General features: G+C 45.0%; 1 protein-coding gene and 1 long non-coding RNA gene across 5 annotated transcripts in view; one reads left to right on the forward strand and one right to left on the reverse strand.

Moving 5' to 3' along the window:
- The window catches only part of CDH13 (cadherin 13), a 1,069,738-nt gene that overhangs the window by 274,263 nt on the left and 775,540 nt on the right, over window positions 1-19,935 (reverse strand). The window lies entirely within an intron of this gene.
- On the forward strand, window positions 953-15,161 carry LOC134387781 (uncharacterized). Of its 3 annotated transcripts, none has more exons than XR_010024592.1 (5): window positions 953-1,015; window positions 2,797-3,609; window positions 6,514-8,226; window positions 12,372-12,608; window positions 14,196-15,161. It is a non-coding gene; the product is annotated as an uncharacterized LOC134387781 (long non-coding RNA). The 3 variants fall into 3 exon arrangements; XR_010024593.1 differs by having other exon boundaries at window positions 2,797-3,039; XR_010024594.1 differs by lacking the exon at window positions 953-1,015 and adding an exon at window positions 2,021-2,425.

A 19,935-nucleotide genomic window follows, 5' to 3' on the forward strand; every position in this document is an offset into this window, starting at 1 on the left:
TTCTCTGCACCATGAGTCTCACTTTTGAAAGCTGCATTGCTTCTGCCAAGCCATCAGGATACCACTCAGGGAATAACTTAGACGCATGAAACTTAACACACATTTGGTTCTCCCTTGTAACCCCACTGAATGGAACAGGGTTGGGCACATAGTAGGTGCTCAATAAATATTTTGTTACATAATGGAGAGTAGATCCAATGGCTTCTGGCTCACTCTGTATGGATATTTTTTCATTTCATTTATTGTTTTAAACGGTCTTCCCTGTGTGTGTGTTTCTATCTCCCAATAGTACTACTTTTACAGATTGGAATGTTCTCTTCTTGGAAACAATGTGGCAGGGGAGAGACCAAAGTCACCTGCTCCTCAAGCCCAAAGGAGCAGGTGCTCAATAGCACATGACTCAAACTAGCTGGACTAGATACTCTCTTGGATTTGAAATCATGAGCCCCCTGCACCTGAGCTGCAGTACCTGGACTCCACTGTCTCTGCTCCAAGTCAGCTGCTGATTTCCTGCTTCTGGGCTGCAGAACCATCATGGTTCTTTCCTTCCCAATACTCACTTCTCCAGCCTCTTGTTAAGACTGACAGCACAGAGATCTGCCAATCAATTCCCTTTTGCTAAGGAAAGTTGGGGTTGGCTTCTGTTGCTTGCAACCATAGAGCATCATCTAATATAAATCCCCACCAGCCTTCCATCCAGGCAGGCAATACACAAAGGGGTTAAGAGCATGCTCATGGGAGACTGAGAGTCCCAAGTTTAGTCTCAGCTGTGCCACTTAATAGCTATGTGACCTTGGGCAACCCTGAGCCCAAGATTTTTGGCAGTAAGTGGGGCTAAAAATGGTACTCACCTGATAGGGTTTTTGTGTGGATTAAATGAGTTAGTACATGTAATACTCACCCCAGGACTCTGTGTTCTCTGAGAACACAATATCGTTGTTATTAAGAGATGGGAGGGGCATAGCTCAGAAGCTCCACTTTTGATAAAGAAGTAGAAGTCTTGGATGAAAGCAAGGTTAGCGTGAAATGCTTTATTTATTTTATTTTTTTAAGGCACTCTTAGGTTGCATAGATAGAGGTAGACTATTGTATGTGGGAGGTGATCACCATTTTTACTTAACGTTAAGCCTTAACAATAGTCCAGTGTCTATCCCACGCACTGGGTGACTCAAGAGATAATTAAAATACAACTCCAAAGGGCCAGCCTATGGCTCACTTGAGTGAGTGTGGTGCTGATAAAATACATCTCCTTCTTGTAAGTTGCTGAGAGTTTGGCAGGTGAGGTGGGCATTTAAGCACTGCTCAAGTGAGCTCATGGCATAGTTGAGTTTTAGAACCCAGGTTCCAAGATCGAACTGTCTGCTTCAAATCCTGGCCTTTCAGTTTGCTAGCTGGTGGGGTATGGCACATGGCTCAGCCTCTCTGAGCTGCTGGTCACTTACCACACACTGGTAATAGCAGTGTGGCTAGAAAAATAATAGCCCCAAAGATATTCACCTCCTGATCTCCAGAACCTGTGGATATGCTACCATCTTCCCTCACAAGGTAAAAGGGGCTTTGCTGATGTGATTAAGTTAAGGATTTTGGGACTAGGAGATTTTCCTGGGTTATCCAGGTGGGCCCAATGTAATCACAGGGTCCTTTTAAGAGGGGAGCAAGAAAGTCAGAATCAGAGAAGGAGATGTGACAACGAAATTAGAGGTCAAAGAGAGAGATTTGAGGGTGCTGTGCTGCTGGATTTGAAGGTGAAGAAGGGGCCAAGGAGCCGAGGAATGCAGGTGGCTTCTAGAAGGTGGAAAAAACAAGGAAATGGATTCTCTCCTTGGAGCCTCCAGAGGAACCAGCCCTGCTGACACCTTGACTTTAGCCCAATGAGATGAGACTGATTTTGAATTTCCAGCACCCAGAAGTATAAAAGAATACATGTGCATTTCTGAGCAGGTTTGTGGTAAGTTGTCCCAGCAGCAATAGGAAATTTACACAGGTGGTATCTAGCCTGACGGGGATCTGAGGTGGTCAAATGAGATGCAGAGAAGATGGAGCTCAGTGCCTGGGTGTGTAGCCTGAGCCTGTAGGTGTGGCAGCTGTTACTATTTTAGCAGCCACAGGACTAGTGATAGCAGATCCTCCCTCCAGCTGGCCAGGAGGGCTGGCATAGTCGGCTCTTCCAGAGGTGGCAACTCTGAGGCAAGTCGTCACGCGAGAGCACCGTGGGGATGTCGTGCTCTGTGATAGGAGGAGTCTAGGTTAACAGGAAGGATTTCAGCAAGGATCCAAGGCTAAGAGAAAGAGCCAAGATCAAATGATACACTTCTACTACAGCCCTGCCAAGAGATGGCCAGGAAAGAGGCTTTCTGACAGCCAATGGCTGAGGTCGTGAGCAGGAGGCAGCAGAGGGTCCTGGAGGGAGGCAGCTGAGAGTCAGGTGAATGTTATTTCGAGCACGTGTGTGTGTGTGTCGGGGAATGGGGCAGTGACTCACTACAGCCAAAGGCCCAGGAGAGATGCACAGATCTGAAACAGGACATCTTGTACTGTAATAGCTGCCTGTTACAGACAAAGGCCACAGAGAGACTGTTTGTGGACCCATAACAGATTCATGACAATAGCAGGAATCAAATGGGACACACCCTAAGTGTCTCTTCGAAAGCCCCCACCTGTGTCTCCTTAGGGGCTTAAAGAAACCACAGCAGCTTCATCAGTGCAATGTGCCCTTGCTATTTTGTACAATCCAAGAATCTCATTCATTTCAAATATAAGATATACTTTCACTGGTCAATCCTGTCTCCACTCCAGGAAAGAAGTGAGAAATCCTGCCTGCATGTCACAAACATTCCGTTTCCTTCACCTCCGCCCTTTGTTGGGGCCTGCCACATGGTTGTCCAGCCCTGCAACTTGCCCACATGCCACTGGGAGAGACAGAGACGTTTGAACGCAAAACTGCACTGCAGCGTGACGCGTGCACTAGACAAAAACGCACGTTCAAGGTTGCACTGAAGCATCCTGGGGCAGGACGACTTGGCTCATCATCCATGTGAGGTGACTTTTGAATGTCCGTAGTTATTCTCAGCTGAGATTTAGGGCGGGGCCAGTCTCCATTTCTTCTTCCTGCATTACCGACTTTGAAAGGCCTGCTCCTCTGACTATTCGATTAGTATTTAGCATTGAAGCCTCTAAAACATTTTCTTCCACGGAATAATGTGCCCATTCACTGAGCACAGAGTTATTAAAGACAGCACCACTGCTTAGCTTCCAATTCTCCCTCCTGCTAGGAGAGTGGGCACATTAAAGATTCCTAAGAGCTGGAAACTTTGAGGCTCTTTTTGCAGTTAAGTTGAAAAAACAACGAGGTGAAAAGCCCTGAGCACCCACCACGTGAACCATGCTCTTGAACATTCTGCAGAGGCTGAATACAACCCTTTAAACAAACACCTGGCCCAGACACAGCCCAGCAAAACTGAAACGTACTGCTGTCCAACAGAGCCACCTCCACAGAGAAAAGACGTACCAAGCTGCAGAGTCCTGTGCATCTGTTCGCGTGTCCTACACAACCCATCTTACCAAATGGTGGACAGTCAGAAACCCATCCCCCAGGGCAACGGGAGCAAGGTGCAGCTAGCAATTAAATGAAAGATGAAAGCTTCAACTGGGTGATGATGTACAGGCAGTTAAATTTCATCAGGAAAGGGAGGAGACAGAGGGGAAAAGAGAGGCAGAAAGGCAGCAATCTGAATTATTTAATTGAGCAAATTGCTACTGTGTATTTGCCTTAAGCTGTGCACAGTGTGACAGGGTTCCTGTCCCCTCAAGGCTTGCGTTCCAGGGATGCTAATGGCTCCTCCCTCATCGATTAAATCCATTTTGGGGGGCTGCTGTAACAAAAAACCACAAACTGGGTGGCTTAGAACCAGAGAAATCTATTCTCCCACAGCCTGGAGGCTCAGGTCCAAACCCAAGGTGTCAGCAAGGCGGTGCTGCTGGGAAATGCTGGGGGAGAGCCTGTTCCTTGCCTTTTCCAGCTTTGGGTGGCCGTCTGCGTTCTCTGGCTTGTGGCTGTGTCTCTCTCTGCTCTGTCCTCACATCGCCTGTTGTTCTGTGTGTCTGTATTGTCTCTCTTTGCCTTTTTCTTATAAAGACATTTGTGATGGCACTCAGGGCCCACCTGGATAATCCAGGGTACTCTTCCTCTTCTCAAGACCCTTAATCACATCTGGAGACTCCTCTTCAAAATAAGGTCACATTTACAAGTTCCAGGGATTAGGACTTGATCTCTTCAGGTGGTTGTGATTCAGCCTACCACGCTGACTGCGTGTGATGCTCAGGCACTGTGCTAAGCACTGGTGTACTTACTTGGCCTCATAGAGACTCTATGTTCACACCTGTGTTGTCAATGGTGGGGCAGAGGTGACCAGCTCGAGGTTACACTGCCAGTGCATGGTGGAATCAGGGTGGGAACCCAAATCAGGACCCAGAGTCTGTGGCTGGGCACTGTGTTCTACAGCTAAGAAAGATTCAGGAAGAGGGACGGGATTGGGCCCAGCCCTGGGAAACATGTGTCTAGCACCCAGAGAATGTTTCAGCCTCAGTTTCTTGAGAATCAACTCAGTGGAGGACAGCCTCAGTCTCTGCTGCCAGGGTTGTTAATTCTGTTCTCAGGGTCAGCTAATGATGGACATGTTTTCTAGACTCAATTCCTAAAGACATGTGAGGGGCCTGCTTCCCAAATCTCAAGACTTCCGCTCCTGAGGAAGCTGTGTTATCTTTTCAGAAATGCCTCAAAGCGGCTCAGGAAGACAGATGTGGGACATCTACTGCACTTAAGCTCTATCATGGACCTGCTGGATTTAGAGGGAAAGAAATATCTCTGTCACAGAGGACATATGCTTTACATTTCTGTAAAAATATGGACAAGACAAGGCTTTTCCTCATTTCTTTCCAATCTTTAAAAAAAGAAAAATGTGCACAGTTTTTTTTTTTTCCTCTGAACCACAAAATATTTGAGCAGAAAGAGGCTTTAGAGTCAATCAAGAGCAAGGGTCTGGATAGGAATGTTCTTGAATGTAAACTGTTACGAGTTACATTTCTTTCTTGTACCAAGAAGTAAATTTTATGGAGAAGGGTTAGAATCCTCCTCTCCTGCCCTTGGATTCTGCTCTACTTGAGCCATGGCTGGAGTCCTGAACCACCCTGGTTCCTATGGATTTTCAGGGAAATAAACAAACCAGAGACTGTCAGAAAGAGAGAGGGCAGTGGTCGTTCTAGATGGCAGAGTATTGCCATATAGGGATTAATTGTATTGACTGGGCCTGTCTTGCTTGGAAGTCTTAAGTCTTAAGACTTAAAGGGAAGGAAAGATACATAGAAAGAAAGGAACTAGCCTAACATGATCTGACAGTGTCCTAAGCTGGGAGCATGCTACCTTCCAATATTCAAATGATTTTATGCTTAGACTGGGACAGAATAACTGCATGTGGCTTCTAGTTAGGACCAACCAGTGGATGGGTCTTGGGAGGAACATGGCGGCTGTGGGAGCTGTCCAGTGACATAGGGTCCTGCATTGTGAGATCGTGAGCTCCCCTCACTGAGTGTGTGTGTGTGGGATGAATGACACTTTCTGTGGAATGGCAGTGGATATCCTGCCTCTAGAGGAAGGGCAACACTCAGATCACCTCTGGGTGACCTTTCAACCTTCAGCTCTGTGATTCTAGCAGGATACCTGGAACAAACCCGGCAGTTTCGCGCTCGCAGCACCAAAAGGGCACGCAGGTGCAAGAGGACAGTTTGTTAGGTGCTTCCTCAGCAGATAAATCTGTGAACTGTGCTGACTGCCAGCATGAGGAGTGGAACAAGGGGAGTAAAAGAGACAACTTTTCTTCTAATCTCATCCTACCCCACAGAAAGGCACACGAGGTCATGCACAGATCATCAATTCACTCTCGGTTGATGGGGGGTCTGCTTTGAGCCTTGTAAAGAATTCCTCAACACTACAACAACACAAGCATCCAGCATCTCACATGTCCTTTACCTCTGAGTTGCTCTTATCGATTAAAAAGGCAGCTCCCATTGACTTGACTCTTTATTCAGGCTCTTGTGAACATTTCTATCTTAATAAACCAGCCGAGTGGCTTGTCTGTTACTCACTCTCCTGCAAAGGATTGGTGTCACATCTATATTCAAGGGGACAAAGTGCTCCAAAAGAGCTTTTCTAACTCTGACTCCAGATGCAGCCAATGTTTATTGATGCCTCCTGCCCGAGGCATCGCCATGCATCTTACCCTATTTGCCCTCGTCCTGCGGTTCTGCACTTTCAGCTGGCTCTGCGCTTCTGCCCCCTGCATAGCTTTCAACCTGTCCACCCCTCACCTGAGTGCTGCTGGCTTGTCTTCTCTTTCTAACAGGCTCTGAACTCCTATTATCCCATTTTCACTTTTATTCCTGCAACTTGTCACCCTCTGAAACATTATCAATTCATTTGCTTAGCTGCTGATCATCGATCCCCTTCTCCTTTCTCAGATGTGAGGGGAACCGCATTGCCTTCTATCATCAGTGCAAATGCTCGTGGAACAAATGAGTGAATCCTATCCCAGGATGTGCCTAAAGTGAGAACCAATTTTGCCATTCCAGATTTGAGATCCTTCAGTGGCTCCTGCTGGAGACAATACAAAATCTAGAACACAGCATAAAGGACCTTCATGACCTGGTTGATGCTTATCTGTCACTCTCTGTCCCCCTGTAGCTGCCCTCTCTCTGCTACACTCAATGTGGTGGTCATTACCACTAGCAACAAATACTTCCTGGTCTCCTTTGGGACACATAGAAGGACTGTGCTCGCCTCCCCTGCTGGCTTTAGGTGTGGCTCTGTGCCTGACACGGGCCTATACAACGTACGCAGAAGTGATACATGTCATTTTGGAGTGGAAGTTCTACACATCAGTGTGTGACGTGTGGTTCTGTCTTTCCCTCTGCACAGCCATGGCCAAATTTCTAGAGAGTGGCCACTCCATCAGCCTGAATCCCAGAGAAAGGGTGACGTGGAACAGATCCCCCAACCAGCCCCTGTAGGATTTAGATAAAGGGAAGAAATGAACCATTTTTATTGTGAGTCACTGAATTTGGGGTTGTTTGTGATAAAAGTGTAAGCTAGCCCATCCTGGCTATTGCTCTCAACTTGAACTTCCCCAGGTTGGCCACGCTATCTTATATCTGGGCATTGGCACATGCTGTTCATTCAGGAATGGACCATTTACACTGTCCCCCTGCCCCCCATGCCAGTCCTGCTTCATCTCAATAATTTCTGCTCATCTTTTAGGACCCTGGAAAGTCTGCCCCCAACCTCCCTCCTGAGACAGGGTGAAATATTCCTCCTCCTTGATTCTACTTGTCTCCATGGTTCTCCTCACCCTAGTGCTTGGCAAATTGAGCTGTAATTGCCTGTTGAATGGTCAGTCTCAGCTCATCAACTGTAGGCTCCTTGAGGGATCGAGATGATTATCATTTCTATGGGCATATTCCCATAGGCTAGGAGGCCACCAGGTACCTGGGATACAAATATAACATAAACTTTTATTGGATGAATTAATGAGTGAAGGAATGAAAAATAAATAAATAGCAGTAGGAATATTCTTATTCATGATTTGCAGGGCTGGGTACTGGTCAAGAAATACTGTACTGAATGCTTGCTGTTCTTATCTAATCTCACTACCTTCTGCAGTAGGTGACCTGGCCCTTGTTCAAACAGGGGAAACTGAAACTCAGAGAAAGGTAGAAATGGACTTGAGGCCACAGAGGCAAAAGGAGACAGAGGGAGATTCAGTCTCTGGTTTCAACACTCCCAAGCCCAACTTCCTTTCCTTGTCTACAGCCAGAAATTGAGCCATATTATCCCTTTCCCTAGTGGCTAAGGCAACAGAGACAGGACCCACTGGACAGACCAGGGATTTGCCTGCACGGTGGCCACTGCTGCCTGAGGGAAGTGTGAGGCAGGTGTGGAAGCTACTGAGCACAGCTGGTGCCTGTGCTGCCCCGTGCCTCCCTCTTGGCCTCTGTTCAACCATAATGGTTTCCTAGTTTCTCCCTGTGACTTCTCTTTGGTTATTCTAATAGACTCATGGAAGCCATGAGGTGGAAGGGACGTCAGCACCATGGAGCCCACCTTTCATGCAACTGTAGGGAGAGTGAGGTGTCTAGCCCCTGCCTGAACCCACCTAGGGACCTGAGCTCATACCTGTAAGTAAGCAGCCTATTGCTCTTGGGGGCTCTGACATTGGTGAGAGCTTGTCTACATTGAACCAGAATCAATCTCTGGAAGCCTGTGGTCCTGCTCTGGCTCTTCCACATCCCCCTCTGATGAGCCAAAAACTAATATGCCGATCTCTCTCATTGCTAGTCACTATCCACTGACCATGCTACAGTTTGTCAACTTCCTATTCAAATCAAGGTGCTGGGAGCAAAATATGCAAGATATGGCTTGACCTGTGCTGGCTGAGGTAGAGTGATCGCTGTTCCTAAGGCGGAAATTAGGTTTCTGGTCAGGTATTTGTACAGAAGGTTTCTTATGAGCTTGTGGTCAACTAAGACCCTACCATTGTTTTCATGTGAATTGCTGTTTAACATAAGGGGTCTCACCCTGATTTATAGAGCTGGTATTTGAGAATCTGCAGGGGAAGAGTTAACAGTCAACTCTGTTACATTAAATCATCTGTTCATAGCTGAAGCTTATCCATGCCTTTTAGGAAACCTGATTCAATCGTCTGTCATATTAGCTATCCCTCATCGACTCTGAGTGAGCTATGTTTTTAATAAGTTATTGATATAAATGTTGAATGAGATAAGATTAGTGCCTGATACATGTCATCTAGCTCATATTTCTCTTTTTAAAATTGTGTATTATCAACTCACACAACCAGCCCAGCAATGACCACCGAGCCTCCACAGGAAGCGCCCTGGGCTTTCCCAAGCCAGGGTGGTGGGGGGCCAAGGGCCTTGACCAAGCCCCACCTCACCCCCTCACAGCCAGCCCAGTGATGATCGCCAAGCTGCAGCAAGAAGGTCCCCAGGTTCCCAAGCTGGGGTGGTGGGGGGTGAGGGCTATTGCCACAACCCCCTGACATCTGCACCTAGCCCAGCAATGACCAAGCCACCACTGGAAGCCCCCTGGTGTCCCCTATGGGAATATGGGAGATGCCACAGGCCTCAATCCCACCCCTCCTCTTTCCTCCTTCTTCCATCACATTTCCCAACTGCTCTGCAACAACATCATAGAATGTAAAAAAATAATATTAATAAACAAATAAAGGAAAAAATATGTATTATTTTATACATACAAAGGAATATATGTACACATGTATGTTTATATGTATGTATGTACACTCATGCATATATAGTATACAGCAAGGTATAAGAATAAAATCAACACTTGTACCCACCAGCCAGCTTAAGAAATACCTGGTTATCATGCCACCACCACAGCCCCATGATCTTATCCCCCTACTTCCCCTCCAAGAAAAATGGCTATCTGAAATTTTAAGTCCAGTATCCACAGTTTTGCTTCATAGTTTTACTCCTTATCTGTCTCCAAACATATTAGTTTTCTGTGTTTTTTGAATTCTACATACATGCAATCATACTATATGCATTTCTTTCCCTGCAAACTCTGTTTTTCATGCTATGGTGGAGACCACCATCACTGCTGTAGAGCAGTTCATCAGCTGACTGCACCTTCATTTACTCAGCTATGCTTTGGTCAGTGAGCAGACAGATTGTTTCCTACTTTTTGCTACTGCTAGCAGTGCTTCCAAGAATGTTCTTCTCCCTGCACCCAGGTGCAGAAGTGAAAGTTCCTTGCAGGTACAGTCCTAGAGATGGGTTATACATCTTCCACTTTTGTGCATAATGACAAATTCTTCTTTAAAGTTGTTTCAATTTATACTCCCAACAGCAGTCAATGATGGTCTCCATTTTCCTATGTTATTGCCAACACTTGGCATTTCTAGAATTAATATTTACCAATCAGGTAATATTTAAATAAATGATCAATCAATAAATCAACTTATTGAATTTAGTTGTTCTTTATATAATCCGTTTACTAATCCTTTATCAATAAAATGTGTTGCAAATATTTTCTCTAAGATAGTGTCCTAAATTTCTACTTTTTTAAAAAAAATGGTGTCTTTTTTTTTTTTAATCTCTAAGATTTTATGAGAGAACTTGTTTTGTATCAGACAGAAATCTATATACATTATGCCTTGGGCATTCCTCTTTTCTACCAGTTGAGAAACACTACTACAAACTGTAATGCTCACAGTCTATTCTTTTTAATTCATCATACACTTTTTGTGGGGCTCACGGGACGTTCACTGGTATGTAGTTTCTAGAACCTTCCTTATACCTCTTTTTGCAATTGAGTCATTTACTCATCTTTCTTCTTAATTCAGTTTTTACATTTACTAATTAAATAAAACCATCCTAATTTCCAAAAGTCCTTCTACTTCTTTGTTAGAAAAACAGTCACAAACCTATGCCTATGAACCTGTCAGCCATTTTCCTGTGGCTCCGGTACAGCACAGCAAAACCAAATTGAAAAGTTTAATTAGTTAGCTTGCTTCAAGATAAAAATGCAAATAAAAAAGTTTTCAGTTTCACCTGTTTATGAGCCAAAGGCAAAATTAATTAAAGTCAATGGAGAAAAGTAAATAAACATTTTGAAATAAAGGAAATAAACATTCTAAAGTGTGAGGTTAAGGCTCACGAAACATGAGAGAGTCAATTATTTATAGTCATGTGTTTCTGCCCGATAATTTAATCACATTTACTCTGTCCTCTCTCCCATCGGAATGCACGCTAAGAAGAAAAACTCTTTAAGCATGAAAACGGTGGTCAAGATGGGTTTCTTATTAACAGCATTGCTACATCCAATGCTAACAAAGTATTTTTAGATGAAATGCCAGTGGATTTTCTGAGTTCTTTTATTTTCATTAAGATTTAAAAAATTTTTTCTTTTATAAACCTGTAAAATGGGAATCTTATACATACTTTTGTTGTATTTATGAGACCAGAAAAAGTTGCTCTTGTGCTGTTGGCTATCTTGGTATTCAAATTAGACTAGTTATAGAGGAAAAAAAAAAACAAGTGTTTATGTTGGAATTGACAGCTGAGATGTCAAATAAAAAGAAAATCTCTAAGAAAAATGGTCATTTCATCATCTGTGAGTAGACACTGCCTTTTCATGATAACATTTCTGTTTGTTGACAATATCCAGAGGCAGTCCCTGGTGTCTGTTTTCTCATCACTGCAATGGCAGAGTAAAACTGAATTCTCATCAAGCGTGGGTTGAGTCAGAGAAAGAGACAACGGATGTTGGTGCCCAGGATCAGGAAACCGGATGTCAGAAATGAGCAATCACACAACTAGGAATTTATCCTACAGGACTGAAAAGTGCCCATCTGGAGAGATAGTATACAAAAAATTGTTGCTGGATGGCTCAGGTTTGCAAAACAGCAGAAAGAAGTCTGAGAATCGGGATGAGTTAATAAATTACAGGATTACAGGGTTAAATTACAGAGAGAGAATTTGTATCATCATGGAAAGATGACCACATCTTTTTTTCATGGGGGAGAGACGAGTTATAAGATAAACTGTATTCTATAAACCAGTAGTCTTGTAACATCAAATCAAAACAAAGCAAAGCCCTGCCTGTAAATATATATGTAAATATAAGAAAAGAAAAATATATGTAGAGGAATGCACCAAATTGTTAATGGTGATGATGTTGGGAAGTGTAAGGGTGGGATTAGAAGGGGTGGAAGGGTACATTTTAATTTAGTCATTTCTGTGCTTAAATTGTTACCAGAAGCTTGACTGAATTCAGTAATTTAAAGGAGTGTGATAAAAAGGTAAACAATAAATAAATGGATTCACAGAGGGAAAGCCCAAAGAACCAGGTGTCAAGTGCAAGAAAAACAGCAGATCATGGGGTTGTGCCAGCCCAAATCCTGCAGAAGCAGGTGCAGCAGGGACCAGGATACAGAGAAGTCGTAGGTGGAACATGGAGAACTCTCCTGCTCCCTGGAAGCTCCCTGTTGGGTGGGGCAGAGAAAGCACGAGCTCCCCTAGCGGGTTGGATTTAGAGCCAGGGGGCTTACTTATGAGACCTATAGGCACCTTCACCCCACCTCTGGGACTCTCTTCTGTTTCTGCCCCAGGCCAGGCCAACACCACCAGCGAGGCTTCTCAGACCTGCCACCTACCTCCCCGAAGAGCAAAATTCCCTGGGGGAACTTTTAAAAGCCCCAATTTAGGGGCACTGTATCAGACTTGTCAAATCAGAATTGGGTGAAAGCCTCCAGCATTTGTATTTTCTGATGTTTCCCCAGGTATTTCGGATGTGGAGAGGTGCAGTGACCCCTGGCCTGGCCCAGCCTGCCGGCTTCCACTCCTCCAGCTCCAAACCCTTCATGCGTCTCTCCAGAATGGAGTCTACCTTATGTCACTCCCCTGCTCATCATTACTATTACTGTCGCTGTTGTCAAGGGTAACAGAAGTAGATGATGATGATGATGACGATGACACCTGTCATTTATTGAGGATCTGTGCACCAAGTGTGGGGCTGGGTGAGCGACAAACACTGTCCCTAACTGAGGGGCAGGGAAGTGAAGGAAGCTCTGGGAGATTAAGGGACACGCTGGGGCCCATGCAATGAGTGATGGCAGAGGCAGGATTTGAACTCAGAACTATCTGATTTCAAAGCCTCTCACTGCCCACTCTGCCTCACTGCACTCAGTATGGATCAATACCAACGTGAGGGCACGAGTAATAACAGTAATAGTTGATAGCTATTGAACATTTAGTAGGACCAGCCATCATGCTAAGGGGTTGATGTGCTTACTGGGTTTAATCTCCAAGACACCCGTGTGGTGTTAGTAATCATTATTACCCCCCTTTACTAAATGAGGAGGCTGGGGAGCCTGCCAAGTTCATGCAGTTAGAAAGTGGCAGAGCTGGGGCTCCTGCTCCATCCTCTGTCACCTGTGAGATGAAGCCCAGGGTCAAAATCAGGCCATGCCAGACCTTCTGTGATCTGCCTCCTGCTCACCTTGCCAGCTCAGCCCCCTCAGGTCCCCAAATATATATTTCTGATACATCCAGTTATTCGCTGCTCCCTAAACATGCTCTGCCTGGGCTTCGGCATCTGATATCCTCAGTGTCTGAAATAGCTTTCCTTCCATTAGCCCATTTGATAAATGCTTGAAAGTGGCTCAGGAATCTACTCTTCCTTGAAGCCATCTCTGAACCCACAGAAGGGCAGAACACCCCACCCACGAGGCCACGGTTCCCCTTGCATTCAGCTGTCACGGTGCCTCTCACGTTGCACAGTAATTGATCTCTTGGGTGGCTTTCTCACCAGGGTGTGGATTTCCCCAATGTGGATTTACTTCTGAATCCCCTGTACCTAACACAGGGACTCACTGTTCTCAACTGATCCCTTTCCTGTCTCCCTGTATTTGGCCCTGGTACATCCGATTTAGTTAAATATTCAGAGACACCGTGAACGGCCGCATTCTGACAGCCCCATTTTGCCTGGCAGTTTCTGCAGAGCAGGGAATGTGTCTGCCTTGTTGGCTGCTGGATCACCAGGGGAGGCACACGGTGCGGGCTCACAGCTGATTTCCCAACAGTGTTTGGTGGATAAAGGAAGGCAGCCTTCCTGAGCTCTAAGCAAGTCAGGGCCAGCTGCTGGAACTCAGACAAGAAAGGCTCGGAACAACTCCAGCCTCCCTGAAGACAGTGGGGGAAGACACAGTGAAGACTCCATCCCCATATCCCTGCTGTCTTTACAGGAGGCAACACACCTCTTATTCAACACCGTCTAAGAAATTAATTGGAGGTGCTAGCCTGTTATTTTTCTAGAGGTATGAAAGGTAAAATTCAATCAGCGATTTGTTTCCATCTAGCACAGAGAAAGAAAGGCAGACTTGTCCACAGGAAAAGCTGCACCGCTAATGAAAAGGGATGCTGCTCTCGGTCTGCACTTTAAGTGACAAAGGAAAACTCACTGAAAGCAGGAGCAGTTGTGCAGGTGGCCACCCACTCCCCAATGCCACTGGCGTGTAGGATTCTGCAAAGCTTGAGTTTCTCAGTGATCTAGAGGTTTGCTGATATCAGAAAACCAAAATATATATATATTTTTTATTTTGCAGAAAATGCAGCTGGAAGCAGAGAAAAGCACATGGAAGAGCCACTTGCAGTAGTGGTTGGAGGTCCCAAGTGGTAACACACAAAAGCGAATATTTGGAAAAGAAGACACAATCGGAAGGTGCATGAGAATGTACATCTGTATCCCTGTAGAGAGTGGCTTCTGGAAGCCAGACAGAGAAGAGGCTGGGAATGGGTCAACAGGATGGGAATGGCTGGGACCTGGGCGCCATCTCCTAGAGCTTCAGATGGACCAGAGTTTACACCAAGCCCCCTGCATTTTAGATGCTCAGAAAATACTTGTCCTTGGTTGAATGTCCAGCTACCATCCATTGGGGAGAGTCTAGAGAGGGTCTAGTGAATCACTTGGACCAGGTCACCTCCCTTGCCTCACCCCCATAGGCTGAGTTGCATTGAACACCCATAAAGGATCCGAGCTCTGAAGTCAGAGACACCTGTGTTCATGTCCCAAGTCCAGGACCTACTGGGTCTGTAACCTTGAGCAAACTCTAGAAACTCTCCGAGCATCAATTTCACATTAGAAAGTGGGATAATACTGGTTTCTACTTCATAAGTTACTTTTGAAAATTAAATAAGCTAGGATATGTGCAAAGGATCAATAGAACATACTCAGGTTCTGCCTATGGCTTCTTAAAACACAGTTTCTGCAGCTAAAAAAAGTCTGAAAATCATTGGCCTAGATGTTTAGCCATAGGAAAATGGCCAAATAAATTAGGCTCGGCTACTTGATGGACCATGATGTAGTCATTAAAGACTATAATTAGAAGGACTGTGTAGCAACCTGAGATGTGCTTATGATGTATTAAGCGAAAAGTAAAATATACAATGTAATAGGATGCAGGTGGACACAGATGAGAAGAAAAGACGTAAAGAGAGCAATGTCAGAGCTGATTTCTAGTGTCAATATTGAAAAGGTACTTTTCGAATTAAAAAGATAAATGAAACTGTCACTTTGATTTCTTTTGGACTTATTTGGGAATGTGTACCAGGCATACAAAACAGAGCTTACTTTTGAATAAGTCTCTCAGATACACACAAGCTATGCCCAGGGAGGTTTGTAATTTAAAGGCATGTTCTGGTTAATCTTTTCTAAACACAGAGGTTCTTTTTCTCTGCTTTTAAGGGGCGAGTCATCACCCCTTAATATGCCTATTTTGCATGCTTGCAGTTGACAATTGAGGCTTCTTTTGGAGACTCTCCCAGTGTTTCACAAAGCATGTGGATTGAACCAATTTTTTCACAGATAGCTATGATGGCACACCTGAGTCTTTTTTAGAGTCCATGATAGAAAAAATTGCAAAGATAAAGATGAGATTTCCATAACCCAGCTCCTCAGAAGGTGCCTGCAGGCACACCCTACTTGGGAATGCAGGAGGCACAGTACGGAGCCAGAGAACTGGAACCATAGACTCGTGGTAAGCTTTCACCTATGACATAAAAAGGCAGTGCCATTTTCAGGCAAATATAGCCCCCTTTCCACCAAGCACAGCAGGCTAATTTGAGGAGACTATGAACGGACAAATGATCAGTGGAGCCCCAGTTCTCACAGATGCACAGTGGATAAAGGGTTTCCTTTCCAAAGAAGTTTGAGAACACAGCAGAGAGCCCTGCCCAATTCACAACGCTCTTCATACATGGGAGGCTCTGAGGACTCTACCATTAAACAGACGTGCAGACCCCAACTGGCTAGTTTCTCAGCCCTGACTTTGTGTCATATGGCACCCATCAACAGTGTGATAATTACAACTAAAACAACTATAACTTCATTAAGTGCTTATAACACGTCAGACACAATGCTATGTGCTTTTCAAATATTATCTCATTTTATTCTTTTCAACAATTCTGTGTAAGAGGTAATGTTATTTCCGTTTTTTGGATGAGTAAACTGAGGCTCAAAAATATTGAGTAATGTTGGCCGATGGTGCACAGCTGGAAAGTAGCGGAGGTGGGTTTCTCCCCCGCGGACTTGAACTTAAGTCCTATGCTACAGTGTGTTTCAACCAGGAGCCACGTTAGGGAAACTACTGAAACCAACACTTCATGCAGAGTAATAGCTACTCTTTCAAAACCCACCTCTCGTATTGCCTCATCTCGGAGGATGTCTCTAAAGCATCCAGAGAGATCATTTCCCCCACCAAGCTACTTCTGGTGTTGCTCATCACACCGCATAGTAAAAATATTTTTAGATGTTTATTTTTTCTCATATTTAATCGCATGCTTCTTTAAATATCTTGTTCATCTTTGTGGAAACCCAACAAATCTGGTTATTATATATTATCACTTACAAGGAATGCTGGTCAGGAAGTATGTACCACCCCAAAACAAAACAACAACAAAAACAGCAACTGAATACAGAACTAAGTAAGTATGTGAAGTGTATGATACAAGAGTCATAAATGTATTCATCCTTAATCAACTAAAAATTCATTACAAAGTAGTTTGCATTGCTGGAACAGATGATGTCTTTATCTGCCTCTATTTTTGCAATCTAGCAGAGAGCTTGGCACCCAGCAGATAATCAATAAACACTTGCGGAACGAATAAGCAAAGTGAATACATGAATCACCTTAGGTGGGAGTAAGGTTTTATGAAACTGATCATGGGCAGCTAAATCATATGCACAATAAAACAGCAAAGACAACCTTTTCTGATTTACTGATATACTACCAACTGTCACAAGGGTGATTATAAAAATATCTTTAAGAAAAGATTTCAAATAAATTTTCTCTCTCTGGTCTTGGGAGTCATCCTATCTCTGAAACCTTGAATTGAAACGTGTCTCTTATCATGTGATCGGGCAGTGGGGAAGACATGTGACATTAGGACTGGTGGAGCGGATGAATCTCAATTTAGCACAAACAGGGAATCAGAAATATCAGCGCTGACACTCATGGGTCCAAAGGGAGAGGCCAAGATTAAACAGAAGATTAAAAATCCCTGAACATGGGTCCAGTTCACACACACTCCAGATGCACTGAGAGGCTGCATTTTAAATGAAACCCAAACATACAAATTTCAAGTTTGAAAATAAAAATCAGGGGGAGAAAAATATCTGTAGGAAAAAAAAAATGATTCTCCTCTGCTTTAGAAGCATAGAATTCCTTGCAGTTAATGTTTCTCAAAGTGGGGTCCCCAGAGCAGCAGCATCGCATCACCTGGGAGCTTGTTAGACATGCAGAGTCTCAGGCTCCATCCAGACCTGCGGAATCCAAAACTACAGCGTGGGGCTCAGAAATCTGGATTTCCCCAAGCCCTCCAAGGGATGCTTATGCACCTGCAAGTCTGGGAACTACTGTTTTAAGTCATAAGCTCACTTTATCAAGTTCAATATAGAACTTGATTTTCAAAATTTTTTCGATTTAATCAAGCCAGATATAACTGTATTTGGTATGTCTATAAAATATATAAGTTCTGGTAATGAATCAGATATTACCTTTTACACAGATCCTCATGAGGATCCCATCAGGTAGAAAATCCATCCGCCACTCAAAAGAAAAACCTCCACTCATTGCACAGTTGAGCATATGAAGACTCAGAGAGGTTGAGTCACTTGCTGCTAGTCTAAAGAGCAGCTAGCCTTTCAGAGCCCACCAAAATGCTCCACGCCACTCCTGCATGTCAGTCTCTAAAGAACAGAGCCCAAGTGGCCAAGAGAGAACATGCAGGATTATAGGTCTCACAGGTGGGTCTTTGGGCATCATGCGAATTCCCTGCAGGAGCTACCTGGGAGTACACTTTGTCCGTCCCTCGGGCAGAGAATCCATGGCTAGGGCTGCAATGGATTATGTACCTTTGCCTTCCCAGGGGCTCCCCACAGGGACAGAGCTGGGATGTCTGCATTTATCTCTGCACACCCAGGAATGAGCAGTGAGGGGGAAGCTCTCTGCCTCTTCCCTGCCAGTGAAGACGGGTGATTCAGGCCTCAATTGCTCTTTTTTTTCTATTAGAGGTCTTCACACAATAAAAAATACCAGTAGCCTTCACCTATATAGCACTCTCCATACATCAGGCTCTGGTCTGAGCCTCACTTGATTTGCAGTAACTCATTTACTCTTCCAAACAGCCCTGTGAAGTAGATCCCAGCACTATTGTCCCCATTCTATAGATGAGGAAACCAAGGCACTGTGAGAATGAATGACTTGTCTAAGATCACACAGTGAGTGAGTTACAGAAGAGGGATCTGAACCGTCATTCCACGGATTCAAAACCCAGGCTCACAGTGACTAGAGCAGGGAATTAATTCTGTTCTGATACACAGGGTGATGTTTGTAGAGCGGGCACCTTACCAACAAGTCAACATGTTCCTGCTCTGCACTGGAGCTGTACCTGGGGCCACGAAGCACATGGCTAAGGTGTGTGATCAAGCTGGACAGCCATGTCTCCTTGACTAGCAGGTGGGACTTCAGTGATTCCTGCCTGTTGGCTGTTTTTCTCTTGGAACTATCAGATCTTTACCATTACCTCATCATTTACTTTTATTGACCACCCTTTCATCTCTGGTCTCAAAGAAACATCTAGGGCCCCTATCCCTGAGGGCTTGATGTTCTGAGAAGACACATCATAGATCGCTATAGGTCACTGTAGAAATGCATTGCATTGGGGCTGGTTCATTTTGTCCTGAGGAGTGTAAGACATTGGAAATGCAGGCTAGAGTGGAGGCCACGACCTGCAGATCACACACACACTGCCGTCAGTCTATTCTCCACTCTAAAACAAACCCAAATCCTCCTCTTGCCCGGGAAGGCTAGGCTGTGAGATTCAGTGTCCGGCACACTCTGTTACTTTATTCTGCATTCCTTCCTGTGTTCTACTCTTTCAAAAGTCACCAATAACCTCCAAGTCACCGAGTCCTGTGACCTTCTCTCAGACTCTTCTTTGAGTCTTCCCTGGCTCCGCGGTGGTGAAGCAGTCCAGCCCCTGCTCCTCAGGACTCTGTCCTCTGTTCCTTCCCCTCGTCTCTCTCCCTCGAGTGCCTCTTCCCCAGCTGCGTCTTCCTGCAGGAATGGGTGCGTCCTCTGGCTCTCACCTCTCCCACTTCTCCCTGGGAAAACTTACCTTTTCTGTAAATAGCGATGATGTTGATGAGGAGAACGGTAATAATAATACCAGTTACTATCCACTGAATGCTGACAGGGGCCAGTCGCTGTTCCCGTGTGAACCCGTGGAATACTTAACACAGCTCTCTGAGGAGGGCACTGCTATCGTGCCGCCTTTACACCGGGGGAAATGCTCAGAGAGGTTAAGTGCCTCGCTCAAGAGCACACAGCTGGGGAAGAGCAGACAGGAGCCTGGGACTCTACAGGCTGCATTCTGCCCCAGCGTGATGCACAGAACTACCGAGCCCGTCCTTCATGCCCAGCCTCTCCACCACGCTGAACGCAGAGTCTTGGATCTCTGCACGCCTAGCTGCCACGATGGTCTTCCCACACCTACCCGGGTTTTATTTCCTCTGTATTTGCAAACGAGCCCCTTCTGACTGATTTCTGTATATATCAGCATTTCTGCCCCTCCCCCCTCCCCCTCCCAGCTAGGCTTGGACCTTCAGATTAAAAAAGCGAAATCTTTAATTTACTCAGCTCCATTATCTCCTTCACATAGGGAGCTGTCCTCCTCCCCCTATCGTTTTCCTTTGGAAATATCTGAACCAGGCAAAGTCATATTAGAGCACTGGAGCCAAAAGGGCTTTTGCAACCTCCCAAGTGCAATCTTCCTCATTGTAAATGA

Source organism: Cynocephalus volans, chromosome 10 (genome assembly GCF_027409185.1).
Source record: "Cynocephalus volans isolate mCynVol1 chromosome 10, mCynVol1.pri, whole genome shotgun sequence".
Taxonomy (NCBI): domain Eukaryota; kingdom Metazoa; phylum Chordata; class Mammalia; order Dermoptera; family Cynocephalidae; genus Cynocephalus; species Cynocephalus volans.